We start from the raw sequence: 16967 nt of genomic DNA, 5'->3' as shown, positions 1-16967 counted from the left end.
AGATAGTGAAGGACAGGGAAGCCTGGCATACTGCAGTCCATGAGGTTGCAAAGAGTCAGACATGATTTAGCAACTGAACAACAACCACCTAATCAGCATTCATAGAAGTACCAGTATGGGAAACAGTGCACAAAGTTTTAATTTATTGTACAAAATATACCAGAGTGCCAGCTTCATCAACAAGAATATCCCCCAGAAAAGTTTCTGCTATTTCTCCACAGTAGAGGTGTATTTCATACAATACAATTGCTATATTGGAAAATGCAGTATTTCCTCATGGTTGGGAAAGCAGATTTTAATAGGTTTTCTGTAAAGCTATTATTATTGACTGCATAATGGTTACTTGTTTTTATAGTTAAGGTTTTAAGGTATTATTTAAATACATGCTAAAGTTCTGCTTAAACTAGTCAATAATATTGAGTATATAAGATACTCATTCTCTACTATTTCCAACTTCATATATGTGATAGGCAAAACATTGCCCCACCCCCACCAAAATACCTCCCCATGCTCATCCCCAGAACACGTGAAATGTTATCTAACTTGGCAAAAGAGACTTTGTAAAGGTGAACAAAATTAAGGACCTTCAGATGGGAGATCATCCAAGATATCCAGGTGAGCCCAATAAAATCACATTCATCCTTAAATGCTGAGAACTTTTCCCAGCTCCAGTCAGAGAGTGGGGGAAGGCAATGACAACCCACCCCAGCACTCTTGCCTGGAAAACCCCATGGACGGAGGAGCCTGGTAGGTTGCAGTCCATGGGGTCACGAAGAGTCGGACACGACTGAGTGACTTCACTTTCACTTTTCACTTTCATGCATTGGAGAAGGAAATGGCAGCCCATTCCGGTGTTCTTGCCTGGAGAATCCCAGGGATGGCAGAGCCTGGTGGGCTGCCATCTATGGGGTCGCACAGAGTCAGACATGACTGAAGCAACTTAGCAGCAGCAGCAGGAGCAGCAGCAGCAGTCAGAGAGGGAAATGAGACTAGGGTAAAAGGCTCGGACAGCTGAGATGTAGAATGCAGAGGTCTGACATGGGTCTCCTTGTATTATGGGGTTGACAGGTCTATTGTCTTTTCTGGAGGCTCTAGGAGAGAATCTATTTTTGTTGCCTTTTCCAGCTTCTGGAGGCCACACACAGTTCTTGACTGGTGGTTCCCTTTCACCATCTTCAAAGCCAGCATTAATGGGTAAAGTCCTTTCTACATCTCAGCCATCTGACCCTCTTGCCATAGTCTCATCTCTCTCTCTCTGACTGGAGCTGGGAAAAGTTTTCAGCATTTAAGGATGCATGTGATTTTATTGGGCTCACCTGGATATCTTGGATGATCTCCCATCTGAAAGTCCTTAATTTTATTCACCTCTGCAAAGTCCCTTGCCAAGTTAGATAGCATTTCACATGTTCAGGGATGAGAATGGGGACAAACTTTGGTGGGGGTGGGCAATGTTTTTGTCTATCAGATATATGAAATTGAAAATAGCAGAAGAACTTTACCCATTAATGCTGGCTTTGAAGATAGTGAAAGGGAACCACCAGTCAAGAAATGTGACCTCTAGAAGCTGGAAAAGGCAACAAAAAAGATTCTCCCTTAGAGCCTCCAGAAAAGACATTAGCCCTGCCATCCCCAGAGTACAGGGAGACCCCATGTCAGACCTATAGGGCTATAGGATAATATATTCGTACTGTTTTAAGCCATAAAATATGTAGTGAGTTGTTATGGCAGTGATTAAAATATTATATTCATGTAGAAATATTTTCTCACTAACTAAAATCCAAATATCACCTAGGATCTCCCTGCCTCTTAAAATCAAGATCACAAATGCAAGTTCCCAGTCCATTGACTATAAGAACAACTTTCCCTCAAATTTGAATGGATATGCAAGACTAGGAGTGATTCCAACTATCATTGCCCGCTGTGTGTTTGTCAAAATAATTCAGTGTAAAAACCATTCCATCATTTCTTTTATATATTTCCTTTTACATAGCATAGATTAACCCAAGTGAAATTTAATTCTTGTCCACTACTTCCACCAAATTATTTGTGTGCATAAGATCATACTGAAGACAGGAAATTTATGCAACAGAAAAACAAACCACACAAAAGCAAACGTTTTTCAAATATTTTCTTTGTCTTTTCTTCAATTGAAATTTCAGAATATAGTCCTGCTTTTCTTCTCTTAAATCATACTGTGAGTAGTCGGAGGCATGTTCTCCTACTGAATTTTACAAGCTTTGAGTTTTGGCTCTCTTCTCCCTACCAAGTGACTTATCAAGGATTTCCTCCAAACCAAACATTTCTTCCCTTAAGGGCTGTAACTAAGATAGTTCATTTGTCATGCTTCCACATAAACTTTGACTACTTAACACACCCCCTTCTATAATCTGTGTTAGAAAATATTCTCCCTTCACAACTCTTACACACCATAATAAGACCAGAATTTTATGGCCATAGCACAAACTAGATAACTATTAAAATCTAATGGCACCATGACCACATTTCTCGTGGAACAGTGAAAAAGAAATGTCTAACTCTAAACATTTTATTAAATTGATTTCCTACTGAAATGTTATCTATACCAATCCCCAATATAAAAGGATACAGCACTTGATTTATAAAGCAGCTCATTACTGATTTACAGGAAACAAGAGGGAATTTTATTGACTATTAACTATGTATATCACAAGCCAGCACAACACAACTATTTTCTCATTCATTTTTCAATAAATCCATAAGGTGAGTACTAATAGTCCCATAATACAGATGAAGAATGTAAGTCATAAAAAGGTTAAGTAATTTTCCTAGAGGCCAAAAAATTGATGAAGCCAAGCTTCATGTGCTAGGATGCTTGGCTCAGAGATAATCTTACCCTATGGCTAAAATATTATACAGTCAAATTACAGAATAGCAAACCAAAGTTCCAAGAATTCAAACAACTTCCCTAGAGTCCCACAACTAATGGCCCATGAGCTAGTTTCCCAAGCTCAGTCACATAGCACACCAAAGTTCATGTACTTTCCAATGTTCCTATAGTCAGCAAGGGCTAAGCAACTTGCAAGGCCAAGAAGACAAAACTTTGACTGAAAAATAACCACATTAACCCACTTTTTTCCTCTTCAGTTTTGATGCTAAGATATCCATTATATATAAATAATATACATAATTAAATATTACATATAAGAATATTTTAGAGAGGCATAATTTTATGGAAAGAGTAAAAACCTTTTAGTGAAAAAGACTTGATTTCATATTTAACACTTACATACACTATTTCCAGAAGAATGCATAAGAGAATAAAAAAAGCTTTGACTTTAAAAAATGCAAGAATAGCTGAGACATTGAGATAAAATAAGACATTTTTCACTAAATGCATTTTATGGTTGAAGAATTTTCTGTCATACATTAGTGCATCATTTACTGAAAAAAAATTAAATTTTAAGGATACATTTAATGTAAAGTACCTAGCATTGTGAATAGCATAGAGTAGGCACTTAATAAGTGGACTTATTTTTTTTTAAGAAAAAATTTTTTTCTGTCAAATTTATTTCTACTTGCTGTTTAAGAGTCTGTGGAAGAGCAGCTTAAGACCACTCAGTGGTTGTTCCTACCATTCAGTGGCTCAAAGAGCAGAGATGGGGGCCAGTCCTCAAAGGTGGGATGAGGCCCAGTCTTCAGTAGGGAACTGCTAGGTGGGCACATGTGGCACTCAGTAACCACCAGAAGACACAGATCCAGGAATCTGAGTCAGTTGTAGTGAGGTGAATGAACCTAGAGCCTGTTATACAAAATGAAGTCAGAAAGAGAAAAACAAATAGCATATATTAATGCATACGTATGGAATCTATAAAAATGGTACTGATGAACCTCTCTGCAGGGAAGGAATGGAGACGCAGACATAGAGAACAGACTTGTGGACACATCAGGGGAAGGAGAGTGTGGGACAAAATTGAGAAAGTAGCATTGACATAAAAACACTACCATGTGTAAAATTGATAGCTAGCGGGAACCTGCTGTGTAACAGAGGGACCCCAACCTGGTGCTCTGTGATGAACTAGAGGGGTGGAATTGGGGGGGTGGGAGGGTGCAGGAGGCTAGGAGGGAGGCTCAGGAGGGAGGAGATATATAGTTATGATTGATTCTGATTTGAATTGTTATACAGCAGAAACCAACACATCATTGTAAAGAAATTAGCCTCCAATTAAAAAAAAATTAAATATTTATAACGGCTGTATGGATCTGATCAGTGAAGTTTCCAGAGTGAAGTGGCAGCATAGGAGTGCTCCAGTGGCAGCAGAAAAAGCTTAAGTACAGCTCTCTGGCCAGTATTCCTAGAGGACAGGACACTGACATCAGCCAGGTTTCTAACAACAACGGCACAAGCTTCTCCTGGTTTCTCTTCAGATTTATTTTGTATTGATAGATGCCATTACTGTTCCTTTTTGTGGATACACTGTTCCATTTGGAAGTCAAGGTAGGTGCCACCTAAGTAGGTTCCTGATGCCAGGGCATCCTCCTTCATTTGCAGAACACCAAGTGTTCTGGTGACTCAATGGGCAGGAGTTTGCCCAAGCTTCGGGAGTTGGTGATGGACAGGGAAGCCTGGCATGCTGCAGCCCCTGGGGTCACAAAGAGTCAGACACGACTGAGCAACTGAACAACAACAACTGCCTTCTTTACGGTTCAGCTTTCACAACCATATATGACCACTGGGAAGACCATAGCCTTGACTGAACTGAACTGAAGTGTTCTGGACGTTGTAAAATTTTCCCTTTAATTTGTAATGAAAAGCCCCTCTTTTTATTTAAAAATGGGGAATCTGTCCATATCAACAGGATAAAGATTCCTGAGAAAGAATTGCTTTTGAGCCAAATAGTACCCTCACTCCACAGAAGCTGCTGCTTAATAGAAGTGTGGTCTTCAACAGCTGTCCTCCCATATTAAAAAAAAAAAAAGCAATTTCTCAGGAATAGAGTATAAAATGTAAAAAATGCACTGAATCTTTATATCAGAAGCCATACAAGCTTGACATGTCTTACAAGTACTAGCTTACAAAACTCATAAAAAAAGAAATGTTTTAATTGAACACTAATTTAGAACTTCATGTTTTAAGATATATTAACATATTTAGTCTATAAAATTTTGCAGCTCCTATAAAAACACCAACCAAAATAAAACTCAACAAATAAAGATGCAGGTTTAGTATATTCAATTATCACTAGATTTTTCACACGCACAAAATGAAAAATTGTGATAATTGTCAGGATATTCATGTGAGGCATTTGCTGAGTTGTTTAGTTCTTAGAACAGATTTTCTACAATCTGGTAGGAAAAAGTGGTGAAGGTAAAAAAGTTGGGCAATAGGGTATTATTTGGTTCATTAAAAAGAAAAAACAAACAATAAAGAAGAAAACACTGTTTGCACTTACCTAAGTTGAGTTGGAGGTACTTGCAAAGAGCAAAGAGAAAGAGTATGCTTCTTTGAAAAAAATATCAAAGACACTACATGTCGATAAACTCTTTGAAAAAATAGAATATTGAACACTTTAATATCATTTATTGGTCATATACCATGTGGTCAATCACTCTAATTATGAAAATAACCAGTCCATGCTGATTCATAAAGCAACAGCCTTTTCAAAGACTAAGCAGCACCCAGTGCTTTTCCTTATTCAACAAATGTTTATTGAATGAGTTCTAAGTGTCAAGTATCATGCTAAGTGCTACAAGTAATAGAACATACTTGAAACTAGTGTGGCAGAGAAGACATGTAAAATAATTATAATACAAGTCAGTATTTGGCTGGCGAGAGGGCCTTGTGGGTTGCTGTTTGTGATCAGGTCTTTTCTAGACCAGGTTCTTCTTCACATATACAGAAGATCCTCAAAAGTACTGAGAAGAGTCAGAGAAGAGAATAAAAATGCAACAAGAGGTGTTAGAGGTAAGAAAAAAAGGGACAAAAGTCAGTATTTGAAAAGTGCCTAGTAAGTATAACAGATATTCTTCAACAGATGCTCAAAAGAAGGACGTAGCTAGATGAAAAGAGAAAGCTTAATGAAGGACAAGGTATGAATGCATAGCAACAGTCCCACCCTTACTTACCTTTATCAGCTATTCCTTCTTGTGATATAATGAAGAAATTAAGCTTCAGAGTATGATCTGATAAGGTCTGAATGATGGTTCTGTTACCACTACCTGGGAAACTGTGGGTAAATTTCTTATCCTCATTGTTCAATTCAGTTCAGTCACTCAGTCGTGTCCGACTCTTTGTGACCTATGGAATGCAGTATGCCAGGCTTCCCTGTCCATCACCAACTCCTGGGAGCCTACTCAAACTCATGTCCATTGCATCAATGATGCCATTCAACCATCTCATCCTCTGTCATCCCCTTCTCCTCCTGCCTTAAATCTTTCCCAGCATCAGGGTCTTTTCCAACGAGTTGGTTCTTCGCACCAAGTGGCCAAAGTATTGGAGTTTCAGCTTCAGCATCAGTCCTTCATTATAGGACCTGGAATGCAAAAGTAGGAAGTCAAGAAACACCTGGAGTAACAGGCAAATTTGGCCTTGGAATACAAAATGAAGCAGGTCAAAGGCTAACAGAGTCTTGCCAAGAGAATGCACTGGTCATAGCAAACACCCTCTTCCAACAACACAGGAGAAGACTCTACACTTGGACATCACAGATGGTCAATACCAAAATCAGATTGATTATATTATTTGCAGCCAAAGATGGAGAAGCTCTATACAGTCAGCAAAAACAAGACCAGGAGCTGACTGTGGCTCAGATTATGAACTCCTTATTGCCAAATTCAGATTTAAATTGAAGAAAGTAGAGGAAACCACTAGACCATTCAGGTATGCTGCTGCTGCTGCTGCTGCTGCTGCTGCTGCTAAGTCGCTTCAGTTGTGTCTGACTCTGCACGACCCAGTAGACGGCTGCCCACCAGACTCCCCCATCCCTGGGATTCTCCAGGCAAGAACACTGGAATGGGTTGCCATTTCCTTATCCAATGCATGAAACTGAAAAGTGAAAGCGAAGTCATTCAGTTGTGTCCAAATCAGCGACCCCATGGACTGCAGCGTACCAGGCTCCTCCGTGCATGAGATTTTCCAGGCAAGAGTACTGGAGTAGGTTGCCATTGCCTTCTCCGATTCAGGTATGACCTAAATCAAATCCCTTATGATTGTATAGTAGAAGTGACAAATAGATTCAAGGGATTAGATCTGATAGAGCACCTGAAGAACTATGGATGGAAGTTAGTGACATTGTGCAGGAGGCAGTGATCAAGACCACCTCCGTGAAAAAGAAATGCAAAAAAGCAAATGGTTGTCTGACAAGGCCTTACAAATAGCTGAGAAAAGAATAAAAGCTAAAGGCAAAGGAGAAAAGGAAAGATATACCCATTTGAATTCAGAGTTCCAAAGAGTAGCAAGGAGAGACAAGAAAGCTTTCCTCAGCGATCAATGCAAAGAAATAAAAGAAAACAATAGAATGGGAAAGACTAGAGATCTCTTCAAGAAAATTAGAGACACCAAGGGAATATTTCATGCAAAGATGAGCACAATAAAGGACAGAAATGATATAGACCTAACAGAAGCAGAAGATATTAAGAAGAAGTGGCAAGAATACACAGAAGAACTATATCCTAATTGTACCTACCTCCATATTTGTAAAGCGTGTATGTGTTCAGTTGATAAGTCGTATCGGACTCTTTGTAACCCTGTGGACTGTAGCCCACCAGGTTCCTCTGTCCATGGGATTTTCCAGGTTAGAATAATGGAGTGGGTTGCCATTTCCTCCTCCAGGAGATCTTCCTGGCCCAGGGACTGATTCAGACTCTCTTGTGCCTCCTGAGTTGGCAGGTAGATTCTTTACCTCTGGAGTAAACAATATCCACATGCCTTTTAAAATTTTCTTTTAGGGGCTCAACCATTCTTAATTGATCATTATTAGCCCTTAGCAGTCTGATTTCATCCCACTCCTGATCACTAGAAGCAGCACTGTATCAAGCACCCCTTAATTACCACTTTACTATTATTAAATCCAACTGAAGCCTTTTGACTATTATCTTAATCTCTCTGCTGTCTTGGACTCCCTTGATTAATCACTCCTTGAAACTCTTTCCTCTCAGTCTTAACAACATACACTTGAAGCTACTTTCCTCTATAGGTGCATTTTTCAAGCTACAGGTCAAAACTCACTAGAGGATACCTTTAATGAATCACCACCACAAATTAGATTTTTTTTCATAAAATAGAATTGACTTGAAAACATCAGATGCATCATATTAATTATAATAAGCATTGCTTGGTGGCATATTTGCTTCAGGGGTGTGTGTGTGCACGTGCATACACAAATGTGTATGTATAAATGGGCTACTGCAAACTTATTCATATAACTAGCCAAAATATAAAATGTATTTCTCATTGCAAGTCACGGTGAAAATTATGCAAGCCATGATTCTAGAGCCATTCCTTCTCAGTTTAATTTGTTAGTCTGTATTCTTTTAACAGGGGCTTCCCAGGTGGCTCAGTGGTAAAGAATCTGCCTGCCAATGTAGGAAATGCAGGAGACGAGATTTTCATCCTTGGGTCAGGAAGATCCCCTGGAGTAGGAAAAAGCAACCCAATCCAGTGTTTTTGCCTGGAAAATCTCTTGAGCAGTGAACCCTGGCAGGCTACAGTCCATGGGGTCACAAAGAGTCAGACTGAGAGACTGAGCGTGCACACACGCATTTTTTTTTTTTTATAAATTTATTTATTTTAGTTGGGGGCTAATTACTTTACAATATTGTAATAGTTTTTGCCATACATTGACATGAATCAGCCATGGGTCTACATGTGTTCCCCTTCCTGGACCCCCCACCCACCTCCCTCCCCATCCCATCCCTCTGGGTCATCCCATTGCCCCGGCCCTGAGCCCTTGTCTCATGCATCGAACATGGAATGGTGTTCTCTTTCACATATGATAATATACATGTTTCAATGCTATTGTCCCAGAACGTCCCACCCTCACCTTCTCCCTCAGAGTCCATAAAATTGTTCTATGCATCTGTGTCTCTTATTCTGTCTCGCATATAGGGTTATCGTTACCATCTTTCAAATTCCATATATATGCATTAGTATACTGTATTGTTGTTTTTCTTTCTGGCTTACTTCACTCTGTATGATGGGCTCCAGTTTCATCCATCTCAGTAGAACCGATTCAAATGTATTTTTTTTAATGGCTGAGTAATATTCCATTGTGTATATGTACCACAGCTTCCTTATCCATTCGTCTGCTGATGGACATCTAGGTTGCTTCCATGTCCTGGCTATTGTAAACAGTGCTGCGATGAACATTGGGGTACACGCGTCTCTTTCAATTCTGGTTTCCTCGGTGTATATGCCCAGCAGTGGGATTGCTGGGTCATATGCGCACACATGCATTTTTATATCAGCCTCTTTGATACTGATTTTCTTCTACATTTATCAGTTCAGTTCAGTCACTCGGTCGTGTCTGACTCTTTGCGACCCCATGGACTGCAGCATCCCAGGACTTCTTGTCCATCAACAACTCCCAGAGTTTACTCAAATTCGTGTCCATTGAGTCAGTGATGCCACCCAACCATCTCATCCTCTGTCATCCCCTTCTCCTCCTGCCTTCAATCTTTCCCAGCATCAAGGTGTTTTCAGATGAGTCAGTTCTTCAGTCAGGTGGCCAAAGTATTGGAGTTTCAGCTTCAGCATCAGTCCTTCCAATGAACATTCAGGACTGATTTCCTTTGGGATGGACTGGTTGGATCTCCTTGCAGTCCAAGGGACTCTAAAGAATCGCCTCCAACACCGCAGTTCAAAAGCATCAATTCTTCAGCGCTCAGTTTTCTTTATAGTCCAGCTCTCACATCCATACATGACCACTGGAAAAACCATAGCCTTGACTAGATGGACCTTTGTTGGCAAAGTAATGTCTCTGCTTTTTAATATGCTGTCTAGGTTGCTCATAACTTTTCTTCCAAGGAGCAATCATCTTTTAATTTCATGTCTGCAGTCACCATCTGCAGTGATTTTGGAGTTCAAAAAAAATAAAGCCTGTCACTGTTTCCACTGATTCCCCATCTATTTGCCATGGAGTAATGGGACCACATGCCGTAATTTAGTTTTCTGAATGTCGAGCTTTAAGCCAAATTTTCACCCTCCTCTTTCACTTTCATCAAGAGGCTCTTTAGTTCTTCTTCATTTTCTGCCATAAGGGTGGCATCATCTGCATATCTGAGGTTGTTGATATTTCTCCCAGCAATCCTGATTCCAGCTTGTGCTTCATCCAGCACAGCGTTTCTCCTGATGTACTCTGCATGTAAGTTAAATAACGGTGACAATATACAGCCTTGATGTACTCCTTTCCCTATTTGGAACCAGTCTGTTGTCCCTGTCCAGTTCTAACTGTTTCTTCCTGACCTGCACACAAATGTCTCAAGAGGCAGGTCAGGTGGTCTGGTATTCCCATCTCTTGAAGAATTTTCCACAGTTTGTTATGATCCATACAGTCAAAGGCTTTGGCATAGTCAGTAAAGCAGAAGTAGATGTTTTTCTGGAACTCTCTTGCTTTTTTGATCTTCTATTTAGAACCCTTAATTATCTCTTTTCCAGTCCTCCTGAACTTCACAGCCAACTTTTCAATATTATTATTTTCTAATAAATACTTAAGCTCATTATAAATTATTGATCCTTTTAATCAAGTGACATGAAGAAAGTGATATGTTCCCTTGCTTAAGTGACAACAGTGTGATAGGTTTGAAGAAGAGAGATAGGTGATGGGAGATCAGTTGGAAATATATTGCTATGATCTGGATTAGAGTGATTAGAGAAAAAAATGTAAGATCAAAGTCACTATGAGGAAATAATGTTCAATAGCAATTCAGAAATTAAGAAAGCAATTTCTTAATATAGACTGATATTAAAGTGACACATGACCAATTTTTACCAAGCATAAAATAATAAGAAGTTTCAATTACTTCTCCAAAATTGTCAGTCTGAAAACGAAAGCAGTATGAAGACTAATAATCACCAGTGATAGTAATATTATCTTTATTGCCTTTTAGCTTGGCCACTAACACATACTATACCTGAGCAGTTAAAAGGCTAAAGTCTGTCTAGAACTAAGCTCAGCCCATAACTCAGTCCCATAGAAATTTTGGTTTAATAAGCAGTATGCATCTATATCTAGGTTCAACCTCACACCGAAAAGTGAAGTCACTCAGTCGTGTCTGACACTTTGCTACCCCATGGACTGTAGCCTACCAGGCTCCTCTGTCCATGGGATTTTCCAGGCAAGGGTACTGGAGTGGGTGCCATTTCCTTCTCCAGGGGATCTTCCCAACCCAGGGATCGAACCCGTGTCTCCCACATTGCAGGCAGACACTTTACCACCGAAAAAATAAATATATATTCAGCAAAACTAACTTCTCTAGTGCTGACTGAACCTTTATACCTATACTTGTGTCATAAATATACAAATAGTTCATAATTTTTAAATCTCTCCAACGGGTCTTAAATATTCAAGAGAAATTTAAACTATTATTTGGATTTTTCAAGTTCTAGATTTCTGTGTAAAGAATTTTTTTCCCCAGTGGCATCCCCTTTACTTCACACAAAAGTGTTTCTTGCTCTTTTCCAGAAATGATTTAACTTTCAAATTATGTGTCAACAAAGAAATCTGTGATACTGTTATGTCAGATAATTAATTCCTCATTTTCTCCTCCTCTTCAACTACATTTTATTAAATGCCCTCTAACTCAACTTTAACAGGGTGATGACAGTATAATTAGACAAGATCTCAGCAAAGAAGAATCATAATGGACTGAAGACTGTTATGGGTTACAGTTTGTTTTGCATCCACCATCCAATGAGTCCATATATATAAAATGACTATCTAAAAAGTCAATGGTGCTTATAAATTCATGTTTCTACCATCCTACCAGTAAAAGACCCAATGAGATAATACTGATTAATGCACAGTAACATTCAGACAGAATGGACTTGAAATCAGAAGACCCTTTTTTAGGGGATTCCCTGGCAGTTCAGTGGTTAGTACTTGGTGCTTTCACTGTTGGGATGCGGGTTTGATCCCTGGTCAGGGAATTAGGATCCTATAAGTTGTGTAGCCCAGGCAACACATTTTTAAAAGGCCCTTTTCTAGAACTGATTTATTTACTAGTGATCTGGCCTTGGAGAAATAACATAAATTCCCTGAGGCTCAATATTTTTCATTTATAAATAAAATTAATGTGTTTTACAATCTAGAAGACCCTGACACATAAAGCACATAAATAATATTCCTTTAGAATTTATGCTGAATATTCTGTGAAACAAACCTAAAGAAAAGAAGACAAACCAGAAGCTGAACCACCAGTTACACAAAAGAAAGGAAGAAAAAGAAGGTCTAGTTCAGAGAAGTTTATCTGAAAATGGCTCCTTGCAATAATTTTAAGGGGAATAAAGTCCACACATAGCTTGAAGTATCTGTGTGCTTAGTTCCTCAGTCATGTCTGACTCTTTGCAACCCCATGAACTGTTGCCCTCCAGGCTCCTCTGTCCATGGGATTCTCCAGGCAGGAGTACTGGAGTGTGTTGCAATGCCCTTCTCCAGGGGATCTTCCCAACCCAGGAATCGAACCCAGGTCTCCAACATTGCGGGTAGATTCTTTACCGTCTGAGCCACCAAGGAAGCCCAAGAATCCTGGAGTGGGAAGCCTCACCTTCTCAAGGGAATCTTCGTGACCCAGGAATCAAACCAGGGTGTCCTGTATTGTAGGTGGATTCTTTCCAGGCTAAGCTACAAAGTATACAAGGTCAACAAATAAAACAGGGTTTTTAAAAAAGGAAGGAAAAAGAAGAATGGAGTCCACACAAATTCTTACATTGTAATAATGGAAACCTGCATGCAAAAGTGCATCGCAAACACATAAGGATATAGGTGGGTTCACAAATAAGGGATCTTACCAGTAACATTGTTTCAATATGAATATGTAAGACTCTGTGAGCTTAATGGGAACTATTTAATAAAGACATGAGACCGTCAGCCAAAGAGTAGGTAGACAGAAAATAGGAATGTTGTTGCTATGTTTATATACAGGAAAAATGGCATTACAGCAATGCTAATAGAACATTATTTTAAGCCATACAAATCGTCTTCATGGCTTGCTTTCTTATACTCCAGGTATATATGAAACTAAAGCCTGTTATACAGGGTGAAGTCAGAAAGAGAAAATCAAGTATCCTATGAAAGTGAAAGTGTTAGTCGCTCAGTCATGTCTGACTCTTTGCTACTCTTTGAACTTTAGTCTGCCAAGCTCCTCTCTCCGTGTAATTCTCCAGGCAAGAATACCGGAGTGGGCAGCCATTCCCTTCTGCAGGGGATCTCCCCAATCCATGGATCAAACCCTGGTCTCCCGCATTGCAGGCGGATTCTTTGCCATCTGAGCCACCAGGGAAGCCTGAAATATTGTATATTAATTCATATATATGTAATCTAGAAAAATGGTATTGATGAACCTATTAGCAGGGAAGGAATGGAGATGCAGCTATAGAGAATGGAGTTGTGGACACAGTGGGGAAAAGAGAGAGTGAGATGAATGGAGAAAATAGAATCAACATATTTACACTACCATGTGTAAAATAGATAGCTGGTAAGAAGTTGCTATATAACACAGGGAGCCCAGTCAAGTTCTCTGTGATGCTCTTGAGGGGTGGGATGGGGGGAGTGAAGGGAGTCTCAAGAGGGAGTTGATACCTGTTTAATTATGGTTTTCCTTGGTGGCTCAGATGGTTAAGAATCCATCTGCAATGCAGGAGACCCAGGTTTGATTCCTGGGCTGGGAAGATCTCCTGGAGAAGGGAAGGGCTAGTCACTCTAGTATTCTTGCCTGGGAAATTTCGTGAACAGAAAAGCCTGGCAGGCTGCAGTCCATGGGGTCACAAAGAGTCAGACATGATTGCATGACTTTCACATGGCTGATTTGTATTACTGTACAGCAGAAACCAACACAACCTTGTAAAACAATTTTCCTTAAATTAAAAATTTAACAAATATAATAAATAATTAAAATAAAAATTAAGTATTATTTTGATTTTGTAATTTAGAAAGTTAAATAATGAAAAAAAATAACAAATTGGGACCATTTCTGACTTCTGAGCCCATAACACTGAAACTTTAAGTCAGCTGGACCCCCTTGTACTATCAAATTGTTGGTCTCTAAAGGAGTGTATCATTGTGATTGTGGTCATCACTCTATATCCTTCTTACTTTAATCCTCTTTCCCCAATTCTTATTCCTGCTTTATTTTACTTACATTATTTCTACTGGCTGAAACTTTGGCATTTGGTCTCTACATCTTGAACCTTGGCTTATCTTCAAGGATTTCAACAAAGATTCTCACTCCATTCCTTCCCACCTCTCAAGGCTCACTCAGATACATTAAATCATCCTTGTTAGGAATATCTGTGTCTCCCCATAATTCATATATTGAAACCCTAATATCCAGTATGCTTGTATTTGGAATAAGGAAGTAGTTATAGTTAAATGAGGTCATAAGAGTTGGGTGTTAATCCAGTAGGTTTAGTGTCCTTTTAAGAAGAGTCAGAAGAGAGCTCACACATGCTCTGCCTCTCTACCCATGCTCAGGAAAGGACAAACTAGACATCAGCCAGCCAGGAAGAGAGCCCGCACCAGAACTGACCCTGCCAGACCTTGATCTGGGACTCCTATCCTCCAGAATTATGAGAAAACTGGTGATTAAACCATCCAGTCTGTGGTATTTTGTTATGGCAGCCTGAGCCAACTAGGTCCTAGATTTGAAACCCCAAACATAGACTCCTTACTCCTATCACACCACAATTTCCCCAATATGCCTCTCTTAAGCAGAAGTTGGGGGTAGTGTATGCACAAACCAATTGAAACTCATGAGTCAGAAGCCATCAAATTGCATCTATTTTCTCTATTATTGTAACATGCCAGAATCAGTGGGGAAAGCAATGCAAAGATTGACAGTTAAAAAGTGAGAGTTTGCCTTCTTTTAACATTGCAGTAACATTCTAAAGGAAATCAATCCTGACTATTCATCAGAAGGACTGATGCTGAAACTGAAGCTCCAATACTTTGGCCACCTAATACGAAGAGCTGACTCTTAGAAAACACCGTGATGCTGGAAAAGATTGAAGGCAAGAGGAGAAGGAGATGACAGAGGATGAGATGATTGGATGGCATCAGCGACTCAATGGATATGAATTTGAGCAAACTCCAGTAGTTGGTGAAGGACAGGGAAGCCTGGGGTGCTGCCAGTTCATGGGGTCACAAAGAGTTGGACACGACTGAGCAACTGAACAACAACAACATTGCAGTAAGTGATGGTTACCTTTCTAGACATATTTTCAAAGTCAAAAATTAAGTGGATTTTAATAGTTTTCTAATTCTTGCATTTATAAGCATTGTCAGAGGTGCTATTTTACAATGTAGATAGTTGTCGTTCACCTTCAGAAATTCTGATTCAGTATACCTGGGGTGTGATGTAGGAATTTACATTTCAAGCATCCAAGTAATTCTGACAATATAGTCCAAGACCATATTTGGTTAAGCATTAGTTTGAATATTCTAGCTATTGGCTCTGTGTTTTTATCAATATTACTACATATTATAATATTCAGTTACACGATTTTTTTACCATTTCTCAAAAATGTATTTCATTTTATGACTCTTTCATAGTATATTATTTGTGTAGGTCTCTAAACATTTATGTTTCCCTTCAGAGAAACAGAAAATGATATTTTAATTGAGTTGTGAACTTGGATGAAGCCCTACTAGAACTCATAGAAAAAAGTATTCCTCTTTATTAGTTTATAGTCACTGATTACTCATTTATTCCTACATTTTATGATTGAACTAATTTGATCCCATAATCTGAGGCATTCATAAACACAGAAAGATTAGGCAGAAAAAAAGATGAAAAGATGACCAAATGTGATTTTTTTTCTCCTCTGATGAAATTTAAACTACGGCTACTGAAGTTAACTGTAAACTGCGAGTGATAAAGAAAAAACCCACTAGAAATTAATTTTACTGATGAGGAATAGACAAATAAGAAACACTGTGCTCCCTTAACATTTTTAAAGCAATTAAAAAGTAGTCCATTAAAGACTACAGGTGATTTGTAACGTAAGTTGGACACTGTTGTCATTGAGGTCAGTCAAGATAGATTTTCATTCAATTATCTACGCATCTTACCTCCCCAAGGATACTTGAAGGAGTCATCTAGACAAAAATCCTCAGTGATTTTTTAACTTGAAGTTCATTAGCTCAACGGCAGATTGATGTATTGCACTTAAAATACACTGAAATGTCATCTTTTTAAATATCTACTAACACAGTCTTACACTATGGAGTTAAATTCATTCAATTTAGCTTTCATTCTTTGGAGAGATTACTTTCTTTTATCATATTCAAGCTGCAAGGCTGCCAGAAAAGGTGTTAATCATGTCATTTGCTTCCATTAATGAAAGCTTTGTTTTTATTCAGTGTATTGCTCCTTCTGCAGAGCCCTCCATTATGTAACTACTTCCTAAGAGCAACATATATGCATCAGGAAGCGTATTAAATAATCAATATGTATTGAATATCTACCATGTACCTAAAAGAAGACCTGTGCCCTTTACAAGGAATTTATCATCTTAGTGGAAAAATATGATTTGCATACACGAAATGTTTAAATGGCCATGGAATTGTTAAAATATAAGGTTCAAAGAATTACATGCTATACAAGTTCAATGATAGGAAGGAAGTTAGGGGATTTAAACTGGGTTCAAAGGAATGAGCAAGGTTTTGGAAGAAGAAGAGAAAAATGAAAGCCACAGCAAATGGCAGAAAATGGTATGAGCGCAGAACAGGGCTCAGAAGCTAAAAAAGTGTGGCTAGTGTGATGTTGGGGGTTGGGTG

This window comes from Giraffa tippelskirchi, chromosome 1, assembly GCF_054371585.1.
Source record: "Giraffa tippelskirchi isolate mGirTip1 chromosome 1, T2T-mGirTip1v1.2.pri, whole genome shotgun sequence".
Lineage (NCBI taxonomy): Eukaryota > Metazoa > Chordata > Mammalia > Artiodactyla > Giraffidae > Giraffa > Giraffa tippelskirchi.
The sequence above is the reverse complement of the archived record's forward strand: the minus strand, read 5'-3'. Positions refer to the sequence as shown.